Raw genomic sequence first — 26,844 nt, 5'->3', positions numbered from 1 at the left:
TGAAGGGTCAGTTCTCTGTGACACCCATCCATGCTCAGAGGGAAGAGGGCAATGGGGATGGGCAGGCAAAGAAGCTTTGACTCTGTAACAGAGCACGCAGGAGCAGAAGGCAGGGGGACATGTGGGAAAAGCAAATCCAAGGGACACCTGGGGAGTGGCAGGAGTGCAAACATTGTCCTTCCCAACACTGTGCCCCTCCAAACAAGCAGTGGACACTCAAGGACTTTGGACAAAGAACACACAGGAAAGCTGCTCACTCACTGGGCTGGATGGACAGTTGGGTCCCCGAGCCAAAGGTCAGCTTGCCATAGCCAGAGCCAGAGCCATAATCACACAGCATTTCCTGCCCTTACAAAAAGCCCAGCAAGCCCCTGCAGAGCAGCACCTCTCTGCCAGCCTTTGCCCAGCCATGGCCACACTCAGATGGGCAGCAGAAGGGAGACAGTGCCTGACACTGGATCCTGTGCCTCACGGGGATGCAGGGGCACAGGACAGGCTTGCCACGGGCAGCTGGCACCTTTGGGAGCTGCGTGTGGCCACTTTGTGCATCCCAGTCCCACGGAGAGCAAGGAGGCTTGGTTTGGACATTCCCTGAAAGCAAAGCCCACCCCTGGCTATGGACACAGCTAGATGACCAAACCCCCAGCCAGGCTGCTGCTCTCAGCCACCCAAAGAATGACCTCAAACAGAGCAGAAGGCGCAGGAGCAGCGTTGGACTTACGTGGCCAAACCGTGAGTCTCGTTCCAGAGCCAAAGGCAGGTTTATAAGCACTCGATCCTGTGTTCACACAGCATTTCCTCCCCTGACAAAAACCTTCCCCACCACCTGGTACCACTGGTCACCCACAGCCCAGCTGGGCAGTGCTGAATGTCACAAGGATTCAGCCACAGCGTGAAGATCTCCCATGATGTGCCTGTGGGATCAAGGGCACTGTTGCACCTGTGGAGGCAAACCCTGTTTGAGAGCACTGCTGTTTCTGCCCAAAGCCAAAGCCTGTCTTGGGGAAGAGAAGGTGACCTGTAACCCCATAACTGAAGGACCAGCAGCCCAAGAAGGGCATCCTGGAAATCTCGCTGGCCATGGGGCAGTTTTGCCCCACATGGAATGATTTAACAAGAAAGTGGATGCACTCATCAGCTGAAACTTGAAGCCAGGTCCCCTTGCCAGTGTGAGCTTGTGCCACAGCTCACACAGCAGTTTTCAGCTCAGCCAGAACACAAACTCATCCTCATTCTGAGAAAGAAAAGTAACCCCTGCTAGCATGGCCATGGCACAAAATGTCCTGAGCAAATGTGGCCAGGACCCCCCACTGCATATCTGAAAGGAAGGACATGGATCACTGCCAGGGCAATTGAGAACATACCTTAGTAGACCTCTCTTCAGCTCATATCACTAGTTTGACTTTTTGTATCTTTCTTCTTTATATATACAATATTGTGCAAAAAAATGGTTTAAACCTTACTTGGTTTTACCCTTAGCTGCACTCCGCTTTCAAAGGTGATTTTGTTTCCATAGCTATTCACACAGTGTTTGCCCTCATAACAAAAACCCTTTCTTCCCTCCAGTACCTAATTAGGCCCTACTTGACATTCTTTTTAATGTTTTAACTCCTTGGCAACTTTAACTTACATTTCCTGTAAAGACTTTTCCTAGTTTATGGTCTCGTTCCATTTGGACAGAGATGGCCACTGACTGAAAGTTTTCTCCTTCATTCATGCAAAGAAATCGCACAGCAAAACTCCTCCCTCATCATTAGATCAGCATTAAAAGCAGAGATCTCCTCCTGGACCTTCCTGCACTGCTTCAAAACACATTTCTTGATTCCCCAAATAAAAATGCTCTGCCTGTTCCAACCTCTTTCCATGACAGCCCAGGTTTTTTTTGTTGTCAAGGAGTGCAAACCTGGATAGAAACCTCTCTGCAGCCAGAAGTCGGAGCAACAGAGCAAAGGCTAAGACAGTTTTCCCAGCAGAGAAGGAACTGCAGCTTCTGGGAATTAATGAAGACCTTGCCTGGGTTCTGGACAATGGAAATAAAAGGACATTGAGAGGTCCACAGGCCTGGGAGATTTCTGGGAAGAGGCAGTAATGAAGACAACCACTCACAAAAGCCACAGCTCTCAATGGCACACAGAGCACAGGAAAATCCAGCCCCCCAAGTAGGTATTTATAATGATATAGGCTTTATAATGATTTTTTTTTCCTCTGATGGAAGGTCAACCTGTGACCTTCAATTGCTCTCAGAAGGAAAGAACAATGGAATTTTAATGGCTGTTTCAATGCTTTCCTGGAAAGAGGAATTAGGCTTTCCTACCCTTAACTGCCTTCAGGTTTTCACCTACCTGGTTTCACTATCAGTTGTGTCCCACTTCCAAAGGTCACTTTCCAGCCAGATCCTGAATTCACACAGTGACACACTCACTAACAAAAACCTCACACAACTTTGGGTCCACACAAATAAGTGTGTTTTTCTAAAGAGATCAAGGGGGAAAACAGATGTCACCCTTGTTACATACATTTGAGTCTAATTTAGGATGTTTTGCCAGCTGCATACCTCTGATCTTTCCAGACAGAAACAATTCTGAATGCAGTGGAAAACCCAACCCAGTTAGCATAACATAGTTGAAGTTCTTGGGCAGTTTTTAAGTTGAACAATTTTTGTAATGTTTAGGAGAGAGGAGAATCTCAAGCCTGCACTTATAATGTGAAACAACTATTTGTTTTTAGATGTACCTGATTTCAGAATTAGTTTCGTGCCTCTCCCAAAGGTGAGTTTCCAGGAAGACTCAGTTATCCCACAGTAATCAACCTTTATACAAAAATGCTAAAGGAGAGAAGCCTCAGCCTTTAACAGCCAGAACACACTGTTGGACATTTCAAAAGGGGATAAAATTTCCACCACTTTTAAAAACATCTAACAGAGCTGTTTCTAAAACGTCTCATGACCTAAAGAAGGAGCCAGGCAGATCAGGAGCTGGTCAATCTCAGAAGCAAGCAAGGGACCAGACCCATGAGAGAAAGAAGCAAAGAAAAATTAAACAGACAGAAACTTCCAGAAAAAAAACAATCTAAGGTCCTAAATCTTTTTGTTTGTTTACCTGACAAGGAACCCAGTAAGGGATCCAAACCCAAGCCCTAGAAACCAGCTCTATTTAATCTTCTGAGTAAATAAAGGCTTTTCATGTATGCTAATCTCAAATACATTGTCCTGAAGGCTTCCTCTAACTGAGGTGCTCCACAACACAAACACATTCACTGAACAGGAGCAATTTCTGAGCTGTTCCACTCACAGCAACATGGCAAAGCAGTTAGAAGCTAATTGTTCAGAATGTGCTCTCTTCCCCCTTGCCATCTTTCCTTCATGTTAAAAAGAAGCTTTTCCCTCTGTATTTTAAGGAAGATCTAACAGAAAACCTAAAAGATCCAGTCTGTCCTTGGTGAAGAGATACCTACTGGGCTTTACCAGGAGCCTGGTTCCACTTCCAAAGGTCAGTTTGTTTGCATTTCCTGAATACCCACAGCCAAACACTCCCTTACAAAAACCCCACACTCTTCTGCACATTTCAGCTTCCAGGGCAGGAGACTCTATTTGTAATCAAAATAAAACTGCATGTGCACAGTGCCCATTAGAGATCCCCATAAAATGGACCTGGGTTGTCTCTTCTCTGTCTCCTTGCAGGTTATATTTCAACACAGGTCACAAAAGATGAAGTGCCCTGATTGTGGGAGGCTTTGACACAGCCAGGAATCAACTCAGGCCCTCCCTGCAGAAAACATAGAGCTGAAATCTATTTTCAAAGCTGTGCTTTGGAAGGACAGACATTCCCAGGAGCACTGCACTCCCCAGTCCTGAATGGTTTTGCAGGGGAAGATGTGACTGGGGACAGTATCTGGCCCAGTATTTGATGCAAGCAGAACTTCTACAGGCTCTTCTGTGTCTGTTAACACATATTAAATCACTTTTTCATAGGACAGAGACTTGGCAGTTCTCTGAAGAGCCATCTTCTCCTTTCTTGCTCATGTAATTCCACACTTGGGGAGACCTTGTGGTGCTCTTCAAAAGGGATAAATGTGAAAAGCACAAGGAAAATCCATTCTTTTACAGTGTTTGCAGTATCTCCTTCTACCAAGGGATACCATGAAGGTCAAGCAACTTGAGAAATGAGATAGCTCTGTAGCTTGGTGAAAGATTTGTCATCTCTCTAGCACGCCACACTGAATTACATGGTTTCCATTTCACTGGGAATTTAGTCCTTGCATCCATTGTGTGAGTAGAAATTTACTGTAAGTCCTGGAAGGACTCCTCTTGTAACAGCTACTCTCCATGAGCTCTCAGACCTTACAGAAAAAACCCCCTGACTTCTTCTTGCTGCTCTGTTTCCAGTAAATGTTTCAGCCACTCTCATTTCAGCCCTAGAAGCAGTAGATATGGAAGGAGATTCCCCTCACGGGGTAATTACATACTGCCAGTTCCAAGCATCTGATTCTCCAATACTTCTCAAAAGACTCTTGTTCAGATCATGCACTTACTTGGTTTAACACTGAGCCTCGTTCCTTTGCCAAACTCCAACCTTCCATAGTTGCTTCCTGAATTCACACATCATTTAATTCCTTTGCAAAAACCCTTCCTGTTCTGCAAATGCACACAAAACAGGAGAACTCCTGCTCTCTGATGATTTCTGGACAGGAGTGAACTCAGATAATCCCATCCCAGACTTATTGAACCTGACAAAGAAAATCTAGGCATATCTTTGGCATCTCAATAAAATGTTTCCATTCTGCAAGCTACCTGGACAGGAAAACACTTCCATCCTAACTGCAGGCCTCCGTTCCTTGTTCCTCACTAAGAATTCAGAAAATATCTGCTCACTGAAATATAAAGAAGAGAAAGAGCTCTTGCCTTGCAGTCAGGTAATTAAGCACCCTCCTAATGAGTTTCTGTGATGGATATGCCCCTTTCAGCTATTCCTTGCATATCCTCTGTGGTTCCACACACATTTAAGTGGATGACTTGCTTATGGGAGGTTTTCAGAAATGCAATAATGAAGATGGCCTGATTGCAACCCCATGCAGTTGTCTTCCCTGCATCCAGTCAGGGCACAAATCACTCACTGCATCCTGAATAAGATCCGGATCAAACCGAGCCTGTAGCTGAATTAACCTACCCATTGTGGTGCTCACTCAGGTGAGCCTTGGATTTCCTCCTGGCATTTTCTCCCTATGACTTTGCATTACCAGCATTCCCCCCTCCTCCAGTATTTCCTGATATTTGGAAAAGAGAAATGCTTGTCACAGAATTCAGCAGAACCACAGATTCTCACCTGTGAATCGAAGGCAAAATCTGACAGAAACCCCATGCTGATCATAAGTCAGGAATCAGGACTTACTAAGACATTTACCCTGACCTGTACATAACACAGGCAGGAAAAGCGAGTGTAAGACTGCTGCAGTGTTTGAGATTGTCACAACTGAAGAAGAATTACACTCTGTGGATCTGCATGATGGGCCAATAATTGGGTCTGAGTACATTTGCAAAATATCTGGCAGAGTAGGAAGGTAAACAGGGAAGAAGAGCTGCTTCCTTAACCAGACTGCACTTAATTGTCACAACTGTGTTCCCTGTCCAAATATCTGCTTTCTTCCTCCTACAGTTGCCCTGCTTGAGAGTTCTCTACAAAAATAATCTCTGAAGTTTGAACTTTATAGTTTCTCAGCTAAAAGCATGCTGGTGAGTCACAGGACCTGCCTATAAAGAAAAAGTCGTCCCTTTAACAGTTCAAAATGGGAAAAACCCCAGAACCAACCAGTCAGGTGTACATAAATATTTTACAGGAAATGCTGTCTGGACTGCTTTTCTTCCTTTCTTCCTCAGGAATTTTATTTAAATTTTGACTACAAATTGGAGATTTTCCTATGAACAAAGGTTTGTTCTGATTTTTTTCTACAAGGTGAAAAGAAAGTTCATTTTACTTAACTGATTTCTCTTTCTCAGGTATATCTCTCTCACAAGTGCCCATTTTTCCAGGATATTCAACAGACAATGAAGTCATTCAACCTGGTAGAACGAGATGACTTTTAAGTAGCTCGAATATCTAAGCCTCAGAGGGAGGTCCATTAGACTTCCAATTGCTTCTTGATTGTTGAACTTGCCCAAACAATGCAGCAGTTTCGAACTAGCACAGCCAAGAGCTATAAATGGGCAGGAAAGGAGTAGCTACTTGTGTCATAGCCCCTGGAAAAGTCTGTGGGCTTTGTCAGATATTAGCTTGGAGGTGAAAATCTGGCGCTGGAGATTTGAGTACAAACTGCTTTATAAAAAGCACCTCACGGAAATTGCAAGGGCAGGACAGAATTTAACAGACCCTTGCAGTTATCCTGTCTGTTTATACTGCTGCGAGGCTCTAGGAGGAATCTGAATTAAACATTCCACCTGAATCTTCGGTAGAAGATCCCTGGGACCAGAGCACAAGAACATTTCTGCCTCCAGCTCTGCTGAGTACTCAGGAGTCGCACGGAACGGGCTCTCGCTGGCTCTGGGATGTGCCAAAACACTATTTTTGAGTGAAAACAAATGCTGAAACACTGCTTTTCCTGGAAGACTTACTTGGAAGCACAAAGAGACGAGTTCCTCCACCAATAATGAATTTCCTGTTCCCATCAGACACACGGTGACAAGGCACTTTATAGAAACCACTGCAGGATGAGATGCTGCTGAATGACAGAGTTAACTACTCTCCCAAACCTGTGGGAGCCCATGTGAAGCAAATGTTTTGCTGTGCTGGTGATGCTCTCCACAGAAATTTACTTCTGTTGCTTAGGATTTTGCTAAACTAAATCTTATCATAAATGGCAGTATTTAATACTTTCCTGTCCACATCACTACATAATTTGGGTCTGTAAAAGCAAACAAGGTTTCTACTTCACTTTTTTCCTCCCATTTAAGGTATTTCAGATGAAGCATGAGTATTAAAAGATGGTATTTAGTATCACAACTTTTCTCTGCAGCCATTGTTGTGTCAATATATCGATTATAAAAGAGAGAAAAATATTTGTCTGAGTCATTCCAGGCCACTGCCCTTGTAACACAGTACATTTGAGAAGGGTTGAGAAAGGTTAAGAAAAATCAATAATGAAAAGGGTTTCAGTCTTATGGATGCTCGGCAGAACAGAGACAAGATTTCCTAAATCTTCAAACAAATTAAATACTTAGAAAAAAAAGAACACAGAAGTGTAATTATTAAATTATCCCTCTTCACTTACCTGGTTTTACAATAATTCTTGTTCCTTGTCCAAAAGTTAATTTCCCTGTGTTTCCTGCATTCGCACAACCAGAAAGTGCTTTGCAAAAACCATTCAAAGAAATATATTTGCCTTTTTAACTCCTCCTTTCCTGAAGAGAAGACAACTAAGCAAAATTGGGAGTAATAAACGATAATATCCATAGTTTATTATGGAATGAGACTCATGGCTTAAATAAAGACATTCCCATCAACCTGTTACACCTATTGGGATGTATCCCTTCCTTTTCTTTCTCCTTTAAACTGGAAACTGATTTTTTTCACCAAGGAGTAATTATCACTCCATCTTAACTGTATGTCTACTTTCAGCAATAAAAACATGCACAAGGCAATCCTTTACTAGGAAAGAAACCCCACCTATCAATAGATTTCAGGGATCAGGGTCAGGTAAGGACATGCATCAATTCTTCCCAGCCTTTGCTATCCCACTGATTTAAAAACCTACGTTATAAATAAATTAAACATTAAATTCTTTGGCATATTGAAATGTAAGTGTTCACACATCATCCCCCACCTCAATTATGGAAACTTAGAAAAAGGAATTTCCCCATCCATGGGGAACTAGGACTGGACATCTTTGCCCAGATCTACCTGCATGCAATCCTCAGAACCACAGGCACTTGCTTCCTAAAGCCTCTCATGATTCTTTCTGGCTTTACTTTTATGTGCATTCCTCATCCACATTTAAGCTCTTGATTTTCACCTCCAAAGTTATACCTTGGCAAACCTTTACCATGGAAACTCCTGATCTATGACAGATTTTCTCTCTACTTATTAAAAAAGGAGTAATTACTAAATGCTTTTTCAATTTCTAAAAGTAAAATTTGTAAAAACCTTAATTTGAAGAGAAACTGACACTCTGAATTACATGTTCAGGGAAATGAGGTATCTTGAGAGACCAGAAACCTGTCCTACACATGTGAGCTGTCTAAACTTACTACAGTCCTAGTGTCCCCTATAACCAGTAGGAAAACATGGACATTTTTCAAGTACAGTTCTCATCTTGGGGATATTAACTCTGAAAAAAAACCCACCTCAAAAAGCACTGAAGAAGATGGAAGCAAAATCCCCTTGGGTTGGCGGATTTGACCTCAAATGTTTTGCACGAAAGAAAGTAAACTGGACTCACAAGTCCAACAATTTCAAGATGAATATTTTCACTTATTCTATATCTGAAAGGTGACACATCCACTAACTCTTGGTAGTTGGAAAGATTGTCATTTAGGAAAAAAACTATCTTAAACCCCTGATTCACAGATATAAAACATGGCTTGGGTTGAAATGGACCTTAAAGGTCCTCTCACTCCAACCCCTCTGCTGTGGGCAGGGGTCACTCACTAGATCAGGTTGCTCAGGGCCCCACATCCAACCTGGTCTTGAACAATTCCAGGGATGGGCCAAAGCTCAGCTCAGCATTAGAAAGCTCAGATTTTGATACGTTTATTTCTGGCACTTACTTGGATAAACAGACAGCTTTGTCCCTTCTCCAAAAGTCAGCTTGTTGTAGCTACCTCCGGAGTTTCACTGTGACAAAGAGCTTTACCAAAACTGCTGGCTGTAGCTTTTGAGTAAAAGGAGATTTTAAGCTTTGATGTGTGTTCAAAGATCTCTCAGGGCGTTTCTCCTCAAGCTTCCTAGGTCAAAACTGAGCAACCTGATCTAGAGAAGGTGACCTGGTCTAGAGAACGGGGCTGGAATGAGGTGATCTTTAAGGTCCCTTCCAACCCAAACCCTTCTATGATTAAAATGCTTGAAAAAATTCTCATGACAGTTCTGTACAGTGACCCCCAGAGCTGTGGGACCCTATTTCAGCAGCCCAGCTCACATCTATAACAGAGCAGATTGTGGTCCATCCTCCTGTAATAGCAGCGACTGTAGAGAGCAGAATAATTAACTGGGAGCAGGAAGATGAACAAGAAAAAGCAAGACAGGAGTGAAGTTTTCCTACAGCACGTTGTCCATCCACCTCAGTTAGTGCTTATCTTATCCCAGCTTACACCAGCCTGCAACATCAGGCATCTCACATCAAAACTGTCTGAACTCCTCACCCAAGTGTCTCCCATCCCCTGAACAGCACCAAAATGATGATGAAGCTTTAAGGATTCATTCCTCTCTAAGATATGAATTTGCCTTTGTTCTCACATTTCCAGTTTTGGGGAAAAAAACCCCAAACCCAAACAATGAAACAACAACTAAATCCCAAAACGAAACCAATCTAAACAACAACAAAACCACAAACACTTCTATAATCTTCTTGTATAACTAAAATTATAGACAGACAAGCCACAGAGCAACTCAGTCCCACCTTCTGCCTCTATTTTTATTCCAACAGATGCACAGAGATTTCTAGAAACTGGCATTGCAGCCCCCAAATTCAGTAGTTTCTCTTTCTGGCCTGCACGAGACCAGCTGCACCTCAGTAACTCTGATAACTTACATGCAAACAGAAGAGTGGAATATACTCAGCCAATTCTTTTTCCTTCACGTGTTTTTTTCCTTATTCTTCTTCCATTATACTCACTTGGATTTACCTTCAGAGGAGGTGAAGCTTGTGCCAAAGCTGAGTGCATTGCCATTTCCAGCATTCCCACTTCCAACATCCCCACTGCTGTGGAAGTTATCACAAAACCGCCTCAAAATCCCACTCTGAACTCTGGTTTAAAAACCTGGGGAAGCCATCCAGTTCCAGGAACCTTTTACTGTTGCTTCGTAGCTACTCTGGAATGATCAGGATCTTTACTGTTCTTCAGAATTCCTTGAATTTATTATTAAGCTCTTCCTTGGCCAAAAATTATTTTCTCAAAACTGGTGTATCACAACTGTAAGAAACATCCCAAAAATCTAAGAAACTTTACAAAAACCTGAACTTGAAACTTGCTGAGTTCTCACAACTAAAACATGGAGAAACACTTGTTTCAGCCTGGTGTAAACCCCCCTGTTCTTTAAGGCACTTCTGAGTATTAATTCCAAGATCTCCAAGTAGAGCAGCTGTTTGAGAAAACCACATGCTTCTTCTCCAACCACTTTCCTTCTCAGAATTCTCCATGAGACTTTCACTGTAAAACTACAAAAGCACATGTTTTTCACCTGACAGGGCTGTAGGGGCTGCTCTAGTGCTGCAGAGAGATAAACCACTAACCCGTGCTAAAAGCAGTGCAAATTGGTCTCTTTGGCTTCAGGGACACTGGATTATTGCTGATGATTTACTGAGGACAAGAACTGATTTGCTCCTGTCTGTCTAGCTCAGCTGTAAAGCAAGAGATTTCACGGAGATGTTTTCCCTATTTGGGCTTGGTCTGTGTATTCCTCATATTTAAGGAGAAATAACCTTTTAGACAAAAAACCACCAAATCCCAAAACAGGGTAAAACAAGCTCAGAAGTTCTTATGCTGAGTGGATTTTAGTGTGAGATATAAACCCTTGAGAAAAGCAAGCTGCTGTTTGCCACATGTGTTTTCAGTACCATAGAAAGGTTTGTTAAAAAAATAAAAGAAGCAAAGCAAAGCAGACTGATGCATGTCATTCATTTTTCATCCCATGCACCACTTCTAGATTTTTTTCAAATTGCTGATGTACAGAAAAGAAAGCATTGTAGAATTTTAATCCCAATTTTCCTTTCTCAAATGTAACTTCAAACCCTTCCACACAGGACAAACCATTCTGCATGGTGCCTCTGTCCCTGAACAGGCTGTAGCTTCCCAACCCTTCCTCATGTAACACTGGACTGGCAACCACAGCCAGTTTGTCCAGTCAGAAACAGGCCTGAATTTGCAGAATGACATTAAACTGAAAACATATGATTCAGTAGCAAGGATCTCAGGTGATATCAGCCTTCAAAAGCTAAATGAACTTGAATTAAAATAAAATGTAAATAATTAAAGGAAAAAGACATTTAAAATTAATAAGAAATTTAAGTAATATAAAAATGAAGTAATTATAATTAAATTAAATTGGCCATCTCTGTGTATTAAGTTCATTTAAATGCACACGGAATAATACAATATAATTTGCTCATATCCATCCATTTGCAGTGTTTCTTTCCACTCTTTCTTACTCAGCTGCAATTTTTGTTCTGAATGGCATCTCTGGGGAGATGCCTCAGTGCTATGTTAGACTAAAGCTTTGAAAGCAATTGCTATAAGCAGAATCTTACTGACTTTATCTTCCTTTTACTTCCCCTGCTGTAGTTGGCAGGGAAGTGATTTGTGCTTCTGTCATTTATTTCACATTTTGGAATTGTAAATGGGAATACCATCCATTCCAATACCTTGGAAATACCATCCCCACATTCCTCCAAAGAGGAGCAGCTCACCTGAAAACACTGTCAGCTGAACTCCAGACAGAAACTGGAGCTTCTCAATGAACAAGCCCACAGCAGCTCAGCCCTTTACAAAAACACCACCTCCGTCCTCTCCTGAAATTTAAGATGTTTCCATGGCACATTATCATTTTTAACTATTCCTTATCACACAGAAGTATTGATAATGTTTATTTTAAAGTGATCTGATAACTATAGGCAGGGATTAACTATTCAAAGCCATGAAAGATCCATTAAAATATCAGCACCTCTAAAACCAGCCACACCTTCCTCGGTGCGGTAACTGTGCTAACTGACATGATTGTGATGAAACCAATAATTCTGTACTGGTTTCTGAAATAACTGTGAATATGTGCAGACTTTCCTTGGAGCAAAAAGAACATTTATTCAAAACTTTCACTTTTCCCAGGAGTGCAATCTCTCTTTCTGTGCCCCACTCTATACAGAAGAAAAACATTCTGAATGGATAGTCAGGATCAAATGGAAAAAAACCAAACTGGGCATCCCTTCCAGAATAGCTCAGCCCACCACTTCCACTGCAGTCAAGCAGTCTCGAGCACATTTACTTGCAGAAAATAAGTAAAAAGAAAAAAATTAGAACCAGCAGCTGACGATATTTCTTTCTTGGCTGGCAAGAACAGCCAGAATTTTGTCTTTACTCAGGGTTATCATGACTAAATTGAAGTGTTTGTGGTTCCTGCACAGCAGTAACTCCCAGTGTCAGTGTAACAGCACTTCACAAAATAATCCCTTCTTACCACATCCAGAGGAGTTTTTCTCTGGAGGTCAGCCACAGCAGAACTGGCATTTGGAATTTTCCCGAATGCCATTCCCAAAACTACTGTACAGCATAGTGAGGAAGGAAGGAAGTAAAGGAGGGGAAGGAGGAATGATTATTGTTCAAATTATAAATTGATTGGAAACCTTTGTGCCTGCCCATACAGAAATGATTTCTATACAAATTCATTACCTTTCCAAGCTAATTGTACTGTATGTGCAATCCCTACCAATATTTTCAACTAAAATCTGGCTGATAGGAGGGAGGAACAACTGCTGGAAAGCAGCAGATCACATCACTGAACAGTTTTAAACATCTCACCCAGATTTCCAAATACACAAACTTGTTCAACAAACGGAAGCTCTCCCACTGATGGTACTATAGCATATATAATTGGAAAACTTTATATATTTCTATAAAATAGAAATTTCATTAATTCAAATTAATATAAAAACAAGAATGGGCTGATTCTGTGTACTTAATTCCATCATTTTCCAAGTCCCTGCTGCATTTTGGTACAGAACAAGATTTAAGGACTTTAATTTCTCTCTCCAATTTCGCAGAGTGAATTACCCACCAAAGGATAAGGCATTTTCCCAGAGTCCCACAGCAAGTGACCATGTCTAAGGCTGGTCCTTTGAGACCCACCCTCCCCCTGTTTCCCGTTCCACCCACCCCTTAGAGCTGTTCAAAGCACACCCTCGGTATTGTGATGCCTAAAGGAGAGAATTCCAAAGCACAGCCCCCTGAATTCCCAGCTGGATTAAATTAAAGAAGTATTACATCCACAGGTTTGTGCCATGCAAACAGACTCACCTGTTGGCAGAAAGAGCCAGGTCCAGAGGCAGAACCTGATGTGAGAAACCCCAGTGAGAAACCCCTCAGCAGACACCACACGGTTCCAAGGACTGGAGCTGGTGAGGGCACCTCAGCTGCAGCCTTCCTGCAGGAAACAACTTCCTTACAGTATCCTTATCCCGGGGCATCAGGCACTCTGGCACTTGCATTCGCTCATTTTCTTATCAGCCTCTTCATCGCCTGCAGCTTGAGCTGCATTCCTTGCTGATTCAGACTTGCTGCTTCCTCAGCCAGACATCCACGCCTTTGGAAGACCTGATTTAGGCACAACAGCTTTTTGGGGCACAAATGAACCTCCTAATCCCATCAAGACATCTTTCCTCCAGCCCAGGACATTTTGACCACCAAGTTTCCCGAATAACTTACAGTTTAAAACTCCTTTAGAAATCCTAAGGATTTTGAAAGCAGTGCTGCAAGTTCTTCCCGTATTCTACTCCATTCCTCCTGTTACAAATCACTTCCAGCTGTAACCCTGCTGTAGTTTGTACCTTCAAATGAAGCTTCTCTGAATCTCACTTCAGTTTTTCAGCTCTTTCAGCTTCCTGGCCCTGGACTTTCTAAAGCCTCTGTATCACTTAGCAAGAGTTTCCAAGGGCACCTGCTGGCACGGCCAGAATGCAAATGAAGAGCAAAGAAGTTTCATTTGTGGCATGTGCAGACACAACACTTCTTGTGAGGTTTGGGTGGTTTCTTTGGTTGGTTGTTTTTTTGGTTTTTTTTCTCCTGTTTGAGCTATTTGCTGGATTTCATGAAGGTGAAAATGTTGTGAGAGCAATAAACGCTTTGGCCAGAAGGTAGCAGGAGAGATCAGAGAAAGAAGTTCAGTTGACATCAATAGATCTCATTTTATCAGGAACTTTTTAGTATTTCAGGACACAAAACAGACAAGTCAGATTGTACCCAGCAGATGCAGGAATATGCTTATTACATTGTATTTTTAATGCTGTATAAGACAGCAGAAGGATTCAGTGGTACAAAAAGCTATTTAATATTGCACATTCTCATGGAGTTTGATACTGTTTAAATTAAAACCGAGAAATTAATACATTTATCATCTTATCAAAAGGTTATGTGACCAGAGAGTGAAACAGTCTGTTTTACCCTCTCAACTGTGAAGTTGAAATTGAAAATAATATTGTGACGAAATCTGATTTAAAATAAAGGAAACCAAGGAATTTTCTTAACCTCATCCCACGTATTTTAATTACTTCAAGCAAATTAAAACTCACAGAAGTTTTGAGGTTTGCTTTGAGTATCCTTTTAAATACATGCCTACCCTTCTTCCCAAACACAAGCCTTGCACCCGGGGATGCAGCAGCTGCAGTGATGGGCACAGGCAGAGCTCGGACACCCAGCCCAGCCTTACCTCAGGAAGAAAGGAGCAGCATCAGCCACATCCCATCCAGACCCATCTGCACTGCAACTGGCTGCAACCTTCCCTGAGCTCCTTTGGCAGGTAAATAAACCCCGGGTCAGGTTGCTGTGCTGTGCCCAGAGGCAGCCAAGGGCCTGCGGATGAGGAATTCTGGCCCTAGAACGCTGTGGGGCACCACAAGGGAAAAGCCCCAAGGACTTCTGCAAGGGCAAGGCTGAGCCTTTGATATGTGGGGGTTCAGAGGGCTGAGGTGCAAAGGGGTCAGGTAATGCAGAGATGTTGATATTGTCCTGAACTTCTCCTTCTGTCACATTCTTGCTGGCTCTGGGAAAGCCCCTCCACTGAAGGGATGAGACTGGGAGTCCGATCTGGTGCTGCCAGAGCCTTTCTGGCTGTGAAGCTTCACCATCCTTTGTGTCTTGGGCACAGAAACCTTTCAGATATTGAACCTTGCTTGGGTCATTCCCATACATTTCTGCTTGGATCATTCCCATACATTTCTGCAGAAGCAAGAAAGGTGTGGACTGGAAGCATCAACACTCCTCTCCCTGGATGTAAATAAAAACGTGAGAGAAAATGCAAAATATTCTCCCTGCTATTCAGATTTCCTTGTTCCTCATGATGCTTTCCCATGTAACCTCTTAGAAAGAGATTTATTCTTTCAGGATGCTTTTAATATTCTCTGCCACAGGAGAGAGCTCTCTCCATTTTGACTTGCTCAGCGGGACAGATGTTCCATACCACACTCTATGTGTGAGACCAACCAAGGGGAAGGAAAAATAAATATGATGTGCAGGAGGTGAAAATGTTCCTAAAATTACTTTGGAAGTTTTATTGCAGTTCACATTGTGGGCGGTCTTGTCACTGAAACTGCGGGAAAAACAAAAACTCTCCAACAGCAATTTTTAGTGTTAGAGAATGAAGGCATTACTTTATTCTTGCCAGGATATTTTTCTGGCCAGGATGTGCAACAGAAATCATTTCATCCACACATAGCCCGGGTGTGCAGAGAAAATCCTTCCATCACACAAGGTTTTCACTGATTTTTCATGTACTTATATATGGATACAAAAATGCTACTAGCAAGGATTTTCTTGCTATTTTCTAAGTCCGTGAGAGACTTTTCTCTCTCACAGAAGAGGTAGCAGGGAATGTAAACAACCAAGCCACCTGCAACCTTGAAAAGTCTTGTTTATGGTATAGTAGAAAAATATTTTGACAATGAATGTTTTAGGATTTTAGCCAATCACCCCCAAGGGGTGGCTGATCCTTTGTCCAATTAGACTATGAAGAAAAAAGTCTATAAAAGAGTTTGTAAAATAATTAAATCAATCAATCTTGCTGCACAATTCCTGCCTGCTGGATCTTCTCTCCTCCTCCCTACGGCTGTGGGACACGGTGATATACCGTAGGGCATTTTAATACTTATACAGTCAAAACCCAGAGAAATTCATTGGTTCAATGTTCATCGGTCCCAAGTTACACAGTTCTTAGTACTTAGTTTCCTATTGATCCCTTCACCTTCAGTCTTAATTAGTTAATTCTTCATTCTCTTATCTTCCCTTATCTCTCTTCTCCCAGACCAGGTGTCTCTGACCATGCCAGGAGTGATGTTTGAGCTGATGATCTTTAATGGTCGTTTATGCCTTGTGCATCCTCTGGCAGCTCCCAGTCTGCTGATATGTGAAACTCATCAGGACTCCCATGGTGAAACAGTCCCCTGAAAAGGAACTTCAATTCCTTTCCCTCAGGAAAAGTGAACAAAACCCCTGATTAAAGTTACATAAAAAATTCTAAACTTGGTTTCATTTCCAGCAACTCTGCAGCTTTACTGCATGGATGAAACAGACACAGGAACATCAAACTGGAATTAATTTAGAAGGATTGATGCTGAGACTGGGGGCAGGAAAGGGGTAGAGCTGCAAAAGGACCCACTGAATCATGAGGTGCAGAAAAGGCACCCCTGCTTTCTAAACACCTTCTCAGGGGAGGTGCAGATGGATCCAATCCCAGCCCCAGACTTGATCAACACTTTATGACTAAGGGATTATAACAGCACTTAATCATGGGCCTTTCCCTCCTGTCCATCTGATTCCACTGGTTTTTGTCTAAGGGACTGTTCTCAAAATAGGAATCTGCCTGAGAGACTGGGAGAAGGTGTGGCAAGAAAATGTGTCACGGGAAAATCAGGATAAAAATGCTGGTGCACAGCTCCCCCTGATTGACATTAGGGTGGTAGAATGCACTTATTGAGCGTTTTAATGTTTTTGGATTTGCCATGCAAATTTCACGTAGCTTCTGCAAGGGCTGAGGGTCTTCTCTGGGTGTCTGCAGGGCCTGAGGCTCTGACCTGAGCAAGCCTAATGCAGCACACCTTGCTCTGTCCTCTGCAGAGGCTCTCTTGAAGGCAGCAGGAGCTGAGCCAGGGGGAGAAAAGCCTCAATTCCCCTTCAGGATGTGGTGAACTGGTTTTGTCAAAAGCAGGGGAGGGTTGCTCTTGCCTGGTGTAACTGAGTCAGAAATGGTGACCACAGCGTCCTGCCTGTTGCTTGTGAGAGGGGGGTGAGCTGGGGAAGGTGTGTGCTGGGCTCCATTAGGTAAGAACCAAGTTGCTGTGGAAACTATCACACCATCAAACCGCCTGACATTATTTCCTGGTGGCCCCTTCCTCCTCCCTACCCCTGAGTGCAAAACAACTGCAGGGTTTCTTCTCTCTCATATGAGCATTTTCCTCCCTCAGGCCTTCAGCAAGGTCTCTCCTCACTGAAGCTCTTGAATGTGCCAGAGAGGCACTTCCCTGCACAAAGTCTGGAAAAGACAAATTCAGCCAACAAGAAATCTACCTTATCAAAGCTGTGTTTCCAATCCCACTGGGCATTAGGACAGTTGGATTCCAGCAATCTCCAGGCCAGCTTTGGAAGAAAAAGCACAGAACACCCACAGCATTTTGGCCTCATAAAACTTTATTTTCATCACTACTACAGGAACCTAAAATGCACATGAGATACATTTGGCAGAAGAAATACAGGCTTAATACAGAAATGAACATTATCTGGTTGAATTGAATCACTTCAGATCCTACACAGCTCTTCTCATCTGCACTATATACTTAACTGTTATTAAAGCTATCTGAAATGCAATGCTAGAAATGGCAACTGCTGGGTGTGAATTCCCTCAGCAGTAATACTTCCAGGTCTCCAGGCAGTAACACAACATGCCTGGGAAAGGTGCTTTTAAAAGGCCATTTATCTAGGGTGAGCCCTGGAGTTTTCAGAGCTGCTGAAGCAGGGAGGACACTTGTATGCAAATGCCAGAAGAGTGGGGAGATCTACTTAGCAGGAGGATGAGGATAAATCCACTCTCCTCCGTTCTCAGGGAAGAGGAAACAGCAAAAGCACTTAAAGCTCTTCAGTGTAAATCATCTGGCCAGGCAGGAGTGAACAGTATTCAGTGTCTGCAGGGGAAGGTGCTGCCTTGTGTCCTGGGTGGTCACTGTCAGCAGCTCTGCCACTGCTTGTTCAACCCCTCGTGCTGCTGGTTCACGTTCTTTCCTGCTCTTCCTCGGGTTCCTCTTGCCTTCATTCCCCATGTCTGGAAGAGCAGAGGGGGATTTAAACTCCATTTAATGAAATTGGGCCTATGAACCACAGCTGGACAGCTGTGTGCTCCCTTACCTCAGAAAAGAAACAGCTTGATACTCAGGAGGGTATTGAAGGCGATGCTCTTTGCCAGCAGGACTCTCAGGCCCAACACAGCCATGGACAGCATGTTCACTCTGTGCCCTTCAGGATCTGCTCAGAGACCAGAAAAGAGGGGAGAGATCATGGTCTACATTTGGATGTTGTGCTCGTGGCAGAAAGCGGAAAAAATCCCAGCTGGTGGTTTTGGGGAAAGGAAGAGCAGGAAAGGAAGAGACGATAGAGAACATGGCAACAGCAGGGGAGCCCAGGGTCTGTCTGTGTTGCTTTTGGCTTCCTGGGGCTTGTGTGTTAGTGCAGGAGCAACCTTGGAACAGCAGCTTGTGTCTGGTGAATATGTTGTGTTCTGACTCCTCTGCCCTGGAGAAAATACATTTCCATGCCTTTATCCCCCAAACAGCAACGTAACTTCACAACCTGTTTGGGTAACTCACCTTGTGCTGAGGGGGCTGTGCTGTTACAAACCCGGTTACTGGCCCCTGGTTCTTCAGCCTCCTCTTCTGTAGTATCATAAGGAAATTCACATTTTAAATAAATAGATTGTGTCTTCCCTCTTCCTCCCAAAGTTATTAAACAGTTGAAATAATTTCTTTCAGATGCTTTGAAACATCTTTCATCTCTCCCTGCTGAAGAACCCAATGTCTTTCTCATTTCTGCTGGCTGCCCTGGGCAATGCTGACAAGCAGGAGAACACTAAGCCCCACAGGCCACTGTCCCTTGAAATATGTTACAGCTGTGCCACCAAACCGTACCTGGCAGTATTGTTATCATGCTGCTGTCGAACTTGTCCGTGCAGGGCATCTGTGTTGTCGAAGAGGATCTGTTCTGTTCATGTATGTCCTCCAAGTTCTTTGTATGGAAAATTGTTGGCAGAGGTGTTGTTTTCCCAATGCTGCCATCTTCTGATTTAGTTGATTTCTCCACCTCTGGGACAGAAGTTTTTGGACTGTATGTAAAAAACCCATGGTTTGGGCATGACTGATTTTACTGCAGGCTTGCCCAAGTGCTGAGTGAGTGAAAATTCACATATACTCCAGCTGTGACTAATCTGTAACATTCTCATTTACTGTCTTTTATGTCATTATTCCTTGCCATAAGACATACAAGTAATGAAATAAGATTGCTTAAAGTTGCAGCAGCTGTCTTACAAGGAAACGGTGTCAAAAGAATTTAGCAGCCAACAAATCATTGTGGTACCATGGTTTCTTTTATAAACAAAATATCTTTTCCTCTAGGTCAAGTCATACATGGAAAATCAAGGGTTATCTCAAAAACCAACGTCAGGACTTAACTGAGATTAACAATTTGAATTAGAGTAAAAATATGGAACTGAAAGGAATCCTCCAGCATCCTTCCTTGGCAGAAAGGGCTCAGCTTATGAAAGGCTGTCCGACACATCCACAAAGATGTACGTGTCTGCTTTGACAGGAGCTTTCTGAAGGGTCTCTTGGTAAAGGGAAGGCCATTGGGCTTTTCATTTTGCCTGGTGTCTGCCTTGCAGGTGGGTCAAGAGATCCCTTAGCTCTAACATTTTGTTCATCACAAGGTACTGATCGAAGTTTGATCAAGGGGCTCTGATTTTCCACTCTTTCCCCATCAGCCCTATGCCACCTCTGAGGAACTGAGGTGAAAGCCAAACCGTGCTCTGCCAGAACCTCCTGGGTCGGCTCCTCTGATCCAACAGGCAGAACTACACACTTGTCCACACCTACAGCAACCAGACACCCAACAGAAATCAAACTTTTCCTTCCCAGGTGTTGTACCGTGGTTTGCCAGAGCCTGTCAGCCCTGTGCATTCTGTGTTCTCTGAGAAGACCTTGAAAGGCTTTTCATGTGGTCTCCTCTCCAGGCTTTCCAAACAGCCAGAATACAAACAAGCTGCTTCTCTGCAAGAACTCCCTGGGCAAGATTTTCAGCAAGAAATAATGCACACAGTGCAACTGTAGTTCATAGAGCAGAAGATTTGTTTTGTCTGAGCCCAGAGGCCTCACCTGAGTCCCACGAGTTTGCGTTACCTGACAATACCATGTCAGGTAACAAAGCCATGAATTCCTACCACTGCTTGGTTGTGGAAGGGATTTGTGGTTTATGTTCTGGCATTTTATAAAGAAAAAGTTGTACTTCTCCTTCAGTCTTATAAAGTCTCAGGAAGAAACCTATATTCCACAAAGAAATGGGGCTCAGCATTCTTAATGAATGTTTAATCTGGAATAATCCAACCTGAACCAAAAGAAAAACCTTCAGTGTCCTTAGCTGACCCCTCAGGACGATATGCCTGGAGTATCCCACAGTGACAATAATGGTTTTCATTTTATATCATTTTGACTTGGGAGAATCCTCAAAAGATTCCAATAATAAACCATATGTGCTCTAAAGATCTTAAAATACATAATAGTATCTCCCAAAGGAATTCAAAACCAAAAGGGTTTTTGATTGCTCAAATCCTGGAAATTTTGGCTTCAACTTACTAAGTATTTCCGCAGTCTCAAGAGGGACTTTGATACTTAAGGCTCAATATCTTTGACAAGGTTCAAATTCAAACAGAATCCCAGAGTCTCTGTCAGCTCTGAAAATATCCTGCCTTTAGCTAGAAGAAGAAAATCATTGAACAGCATGGAAGGAAGAGATCTTTCTTCAGAATGATATCTTTGCATTTCTTTGTCCCTATGGAATTGGAAGTGCACCGAGATTGTTCCCAAATCCATGTTTATTCCCATGCAATATATCCTACAGACATGGGCATATCTTAGGCAGCACCCAAGGGAGTCCCATGCCCTTCTGGAAGGAGAGCAGGAGGTTTTAGGGATGTAAAATAACATGGGACATTCTTGCAGCACTTTCAAGACATGCAGACCTCTGAAAGCACTGCAACAATTCCTAAGGGATGCACCTGGATCTTTAGGATAACACAGATCAACATTACAAACTTCTCTGCCACCCCAACATTCACATTGCCATAGAAAAGCTTGGGGTGACATCCACCTTTTTTGTACATCATGGAATTCCAAATAAAGATAGGAATAGCTAAGGCTCCCTATAATCCCTGCTCCCCACATTGGTCTTTTCAGAGCCCACACAACTGGGGAGCCAAGGGTCTTTCATTCCAGGAGCTCTTGGATAGGAGGCAAGAGGTTTAAATTCTTGTGAGAATTTAAGCCCAAGGCTATTTAATCTCCTTCCTCCTCTGCCCCCATGGCAGTGGAATTACTTACCTGGGGACACTGCTGAGTGTAGTGCCAGTGTCAAAAGTTCTCAAACCAGAGGCAGTTACAGATCTGTCTCAAAACTCCTCACCCCTGGGAGCTCTTCACTGAGCTCTGCATTCCTGCCCCGAGTGAGTCAGTGGAAGTCCACTGGACAATTGGACACTTCACAGTAAAGTTGGGCCAGCGGGCTGCCCAAACTGGGAATAAGTTATCACATGCCAAGTAGTGCCCTGCTGGTGTTTGGGGATCATGGAATAAAGGTGCTGTGCAGAGTCAGCCCAGTGGTTCCTGGGAAACCTTCCCCAGCAGATGCAAGCCGAGCATTTGGTTTGAAAGCCTGGCTGGAGAGCGAGTGCACTCAAGGGATTATTGCAGCTGAAAATTCTTACAGTGAACCCAAACCTTTACATTCCTTTGTCTGCCCCCACCTTAATTTTAAATGAAGTTTTAGAAATAAAGAAATGGCACTTACTTGGTACAACTGTGAGTTTAGTCCCTGGTCCAGTTGCTGCTCACAGTGCTAAGACTTATTCCAATAACTCATTCTTTCCTCAGGTGTTCAAAAGTGTTGTAAAACAGGAGATGAAAAGCCAGATATTAGTCCTGATTTTCCATGGGTGCATGTCCATGAGGGGATCCAGAGGTACATTTACTTCCAAAACTGGAAAGGGAAAAAAAGTTCATTGAATAGTTCCATGATTTCAAATAGCTTGACTGAGTACAGAAGTTCCAAGTTCTTCCTTTCTTCCATTGTTTAGAACCCCCATGAGCTCTTTTATCTTTCCAGGGTAAAAGGAACTATAGAAAGAATGTTCTATTTGTCTCTTTAAGCATTCCCGTCATCCATCCCTTTTCTTTCCCAAAATATCTCACCTTTTTTCCTTCTTTGGGCTTTTGTGCAGGTCCCTATGCTGCTTCTATCACTGTGATACTCCCGATACCCAAAAACACTGTGATCTATTTCATAGCAAAAACTGTCTCTGTTCCACTACACAGAGTTTTGGATTATACAGGCAGTCACATGACTCCTTCAGTGGTTTAAGACCCAACGTACCACATGAAGAAACACCACATGTCTTTCAAGGAAGGATCTAAAATAATATCCAAAATGTTGAGTTGTAAATGAGAACTTGGGGATGACATGACAGCTCTGCAAAGTCTGAGGGACTTAAGCTGGATAGAAACCAGGAAAATAATCAGTACTTTTGGTGTTATTTCAAAGCATTTCTGAAAATTCTTCTGCCTTGCTGGAAGCTGTCCTCTTTTTCTCCTTTGTTTCAATGCTCAGAAGCTGGAGGAATGTGCCCTCTGGGCTCTTAGAATTGGCATCTGGGGGTCGTTTAGTACCTTAGAAAGTCTTTATGCTGTTTTAGGTAAGAGGAGAAGGTGGGCAAAATGATTGTTCTTTGTTATGTAGAGGTGCTGTACCCTTGGGAGTGAGGATCAAAGAGTAAAGGAGGTGCTACCCATTGACCAAATCCTTCATGATATTCAAGCTCTGTATCAGAACCCCTTGATGGCCAGAGGCAGACTCAGCTTCTGAGACTCTGCAGCTTCGAAAGCCCAGCCGTGCCTTTTGTAACAAAGGAAGGGCTCATTGAGTCTGTGCCCATCAGGATGGGAAATGGAGGTTCTCATGATGACAAAGGCTGGGAGCTTCTGGCACCAAGGTGAAGGCTCTTGCTTCACATGAAGATTTGCAGCTACAGAGTAGACTCAGAGCTGTCCTATGAAATGAGGAGCTGGGAGCTCTGTCAAATGAGGTGTCTGAGCCCATCACCCCTAAGCCACAGAGGAGAACCTGAAAAAGTGGCGAGTGATAGCAATGGAAGGCTCTGTGCTGCTGGACCAGCCATCACCTTGCCATGGACTTAAACTGGGGCCACTTTCAAAAGACTTGCAGAACTTACTGCAACTGCAGTCCATTACCCCTACTTCTCTTCCTAGTGGTACTAATGGTAGGGCAACGGGAGACCTGGGAAGCAGCAGGATGGCTCTGGGAGCGATGCCTTAAAGACCTAGAAATAGAACAACACGCTTTTGAGACAGTATTAGTATAGGAGGTAATATAAAGGCTGGTCTTTACTGGAGGTCTCCAAAGGGCAGACATGGAAAAATGCCCACTCCGCAAAGATTTAGTACAGTTTTATAAGTCTGGCAAATTAGCATAATTGAAAAGAGTCCCCAGTTAGAAGCACAAGTGTTGAAGTAATTGGTTCCCTCTTTGGTTCCACCTCTTCTGTAGCCCCCCTTTAGATAGGAGCTAAACTTTGTTTATGAAAATGTGTCTGGGGAGGGTATTTCATCCTTGTCTCCCAGGAAGAACCAAGATAGGATAGGGGACTTGGACCCCCAGGGTTTGGAGCCTCTGGAATGTGTTTTGTCTTTCTGTCTGTGAGGGTAGGGAAAAGGTAGGGAAAAATACTGGGGCTAGCTAGGAACTCTATAACTATACAGCAATAGCTTATAGAGCTACAAATATATATGATGGATATATAAAAGCAAAAAGCATTCTGACATCAGAGTGGTTGGAGGAATGGGTTAAAAGCAGAAGTGAGAACTCTAATCAAGTGAGAAAGCAGTGGGAAATCTGGGTAGGAAACGTGACGAATGGTATGAACAAGACAGGTTTAATAATAAAAAACCCCAAATAATTTGTGTATAATGATAAGAAACCAAAGGGCTGAAAGGGGTGTATAGGTACAAAAATGCTGCTAGCGAGGATTTTCTTGCTATTTTCTAAGTCCGTGAGAGATTTTTCTCTCTCACAGAAAAGGTAGCAGGGAATGTAAACAACCAAGCCACCTGCAACCTTGAAAAGTCTTGTTTATGGTATAGTAGAAAAATATTTTGACAATGGATGTTTTAGGATTTTAGCCAATCACCCCCAAGGGGTGGCTGATCCTTTGTCCAATTAGACTATGAAGAAAAAGTCTATAAAAGAGTTTGTAAAATAATTAAATCAATCAATCTTGCTGCACAATTCCTGCCCGCTGGATCTTCTCTCCTCCTCCTCCCCATGGCTGCGGGACACGGTGATATACCGTAGGAACCAGGCCTGCGGTAATAGGGGTGCACTTTGAGAGTGTGCACATACACCAGGAATATCTATGGGAAAAAAGGAAACAGTCTCACCTTCTGGGAAATCACCATGGCTGGGGGTCTCTTTACAGCGCCTGTGCAGAAACACATGGAGTATGGGGAGCAAACACGAGACTTTAGAGCTCCAGCAGTAGGTGCAGGGCTATGGCTTCATGGACAGCAGAGAGAAGTGGTGGGACAGCTCACATGAGCCAGGAAGGGAAATGAGAGGTGCAGTGCAGGTCAGGGGACATGGCCTGGGCGCCTCTCCAAGACAGGACCCTCGGTTGGGTTGGATTGGGTTGGAAGGGTCCGTAAAGATCATCTACTTCCAATCCCTCTGGCATGGGCAGGGACACCTTCCACTATCTCAAGTTGTTCCAAGGACAGTCCAGCTTGGCCTTGGACACTTCCAGGGAATGGGGATGCTCTGGGCAACCTATGCCAGGGCATCACCAGCCTCACAGCCAAGAATTCCTTCCCAATACCCCATCTCACCCTGCCCTCTGGCAGTGGGAAGCCATTCTGCCATGTCCTGTCACTCTGGGCCCTTTTCCACAGTCCCCCTCCAGCTCTCTTGGAGCCCCTTAGGTGCTGGAAGGGGCTCTAAGGTCTCCCCAGAGCCTTCTCCTCTCCAGGCTGAACACCCCCAGCTCTCAGCCTTTGAGTTCTAACTCTGTGGGCTGGATGCAGAGCTGTGGGATCATGGACATGTGGTGGGAGAGCTTCCAGGAGTATTGTAGTGACTGAAGCCAGCCTCCAGGAAACGCAGGCTGGGAAGGCAAGGAGTGGGCATTGCCCTTGCTCTGAGAGAACAGCTGGAATTTGTGCTTTGGGATGTGCGATGAGCCAGCTGAGAGCGGATGATGGGTCAGGATTAGAGGCCACAGCAGCAGGGGGACACTGTGGTGGGTGGCTACTGCACATCACCGGATGGGGAAGAAATAGGTGAGGCCTTCTTGGGACAAATGGGCCATTGCTGGCCTCCGGTCCTCATGGGGTGCTTGAAGAGTGTCAAGTGTCTGTTGGCAGGACAGCACAGCTGAGCACACACACTCAGGGAGTTTCTGGAGTGTACTGGTGCAAGCTTGCTGACACAGGTGCCTGGGGAGCTGGACCTCCACTGGCCAGTGAGGAGGAATTGGTGGCGGATGTGAGGTGCTCGGGGCAGCCTTGGCTGCAGTGACCGTGCACCCTTTGAGCTCAGGATGCAGGGAGAAGAGAGCAATGCAAAAAGCAGGACTGGAGCCCTGGGCTTCAGGAGAGCAGAATCTGGGCTCTTCAGGGATCTTCTGGGAGGAATCCCAAGGGTTATGGTCCTGGACACAGGAGGGGTCTAGGAGAACTGCTGATTTTCAGAGATTAGCTCCTTGAACCTCTTGAATGGTTTCTCTTGACAAAGCAGTAAGTCAAGCATTGTGTCAGAAGGCCAAAAGGATGAACAAAGGGCTCCTGAATAAACTCAGAACTGGTAAATACAAAGCATCCACAGGTCACAGTCCCTGTTCTGATGTCTCTAGCTGAGAGATTCCTTGTGGGAAGTGCCATTTCTGGTCTCCAGGTCTTGTTGTTCATGTATCTGCTTCTGGCCATTTTTGGATCTGAAGTTAAAAGGATCTTTGTTCTTACCAAAATCCTCCTCTGTGCTCTGAGACAAACATAACGCTGAGCTAAAATGGAAACATCTAAATACAGAAGGTTCCTGCCCACTTGTTCAAATGGAGCTGGTGATCAAATGTCTAAAGTGACCTATTTGCAAGAGCTGAGATCTGAGGTTGAATGTTGAAGAAATCGGTCCTGGGAAAAACAGGTTTTTCTGCTGTTTGAGTAATTCTGGGAATCAAATCTGTGTATGTGCACACAGTTGTCTGGGGAAAAATAGGCGAGGTAGAGGCACCATGTTTCCCCCTTCAAGAGAAGGGAGGGCAGTTTGTGTGTGGTGGTTCAGTTGTTTTCAATCACTGTGGAACGCATTTCACACTGTGCTCGATGGTCCTACAAAAACATTTGGGGTTTTTTTCAGTGCCAGGTGATGTCTCCTCTTTCATGTCTTTGAAAAGCTGCCTTTTGTTTTCCTGTCCCTCTACACTGCTCTACTTCTGAACATGTAACACTGTTCAGAGGGTTGTGTACACTAAAAATAACATTATCATCCTTGCCTCTTTAGGCAAATTGAGTAGTTAGTATTAATCTCATTAAAATATTGCCCCTACCTGTATCTGGGAAGAAGTT

At 43.8% G+C, this 26,844-nt stretch overlaps 1 long non-coding RNA gene across 1 annotated transcript; it reads right to left on the bottom strand.

Moving 5' to 3' along the window:
• Positions 1-18,332: 18,332 nt before the first annotated feature.
• LOC125331601 lies at positions 18,333-22,458 on the bottom strand. The gene is made up of 3 exons (XR_007206131.1): positions 22,004-22,458; positions 19,078-19,251; positions 18,333-18,418 (listed from the first exon to the last, which is right to left on the bottom strand). It is a non-coding gene; the product is annotated as an uncharacterized LOC125331601 (long non-coding RNA).
• Between the last annotated feature and the right edge of the window lie 4,386 nt (positions 22,459-26,844).

Source organism: Corvus hawaiiensis, chromosome 1 (genome assembly GCF_020740725.1).
Source record: "Corvus hawaiiensis isolate bCorHaw1 chromosome 1, bCorHaw1.pri.cur, whole genome shotgun sequence".
Lineage (NCBI taxonomy): Eukaryota > Metazoa > Chordata > Aves > Passeriformes > Corvidae > Corvus > Corvus hawaiiensis.
Note: the sequence above shows the minus strand (reverse complement) of the source record. Positions and strands in the feature narration are given on the sequence as shown.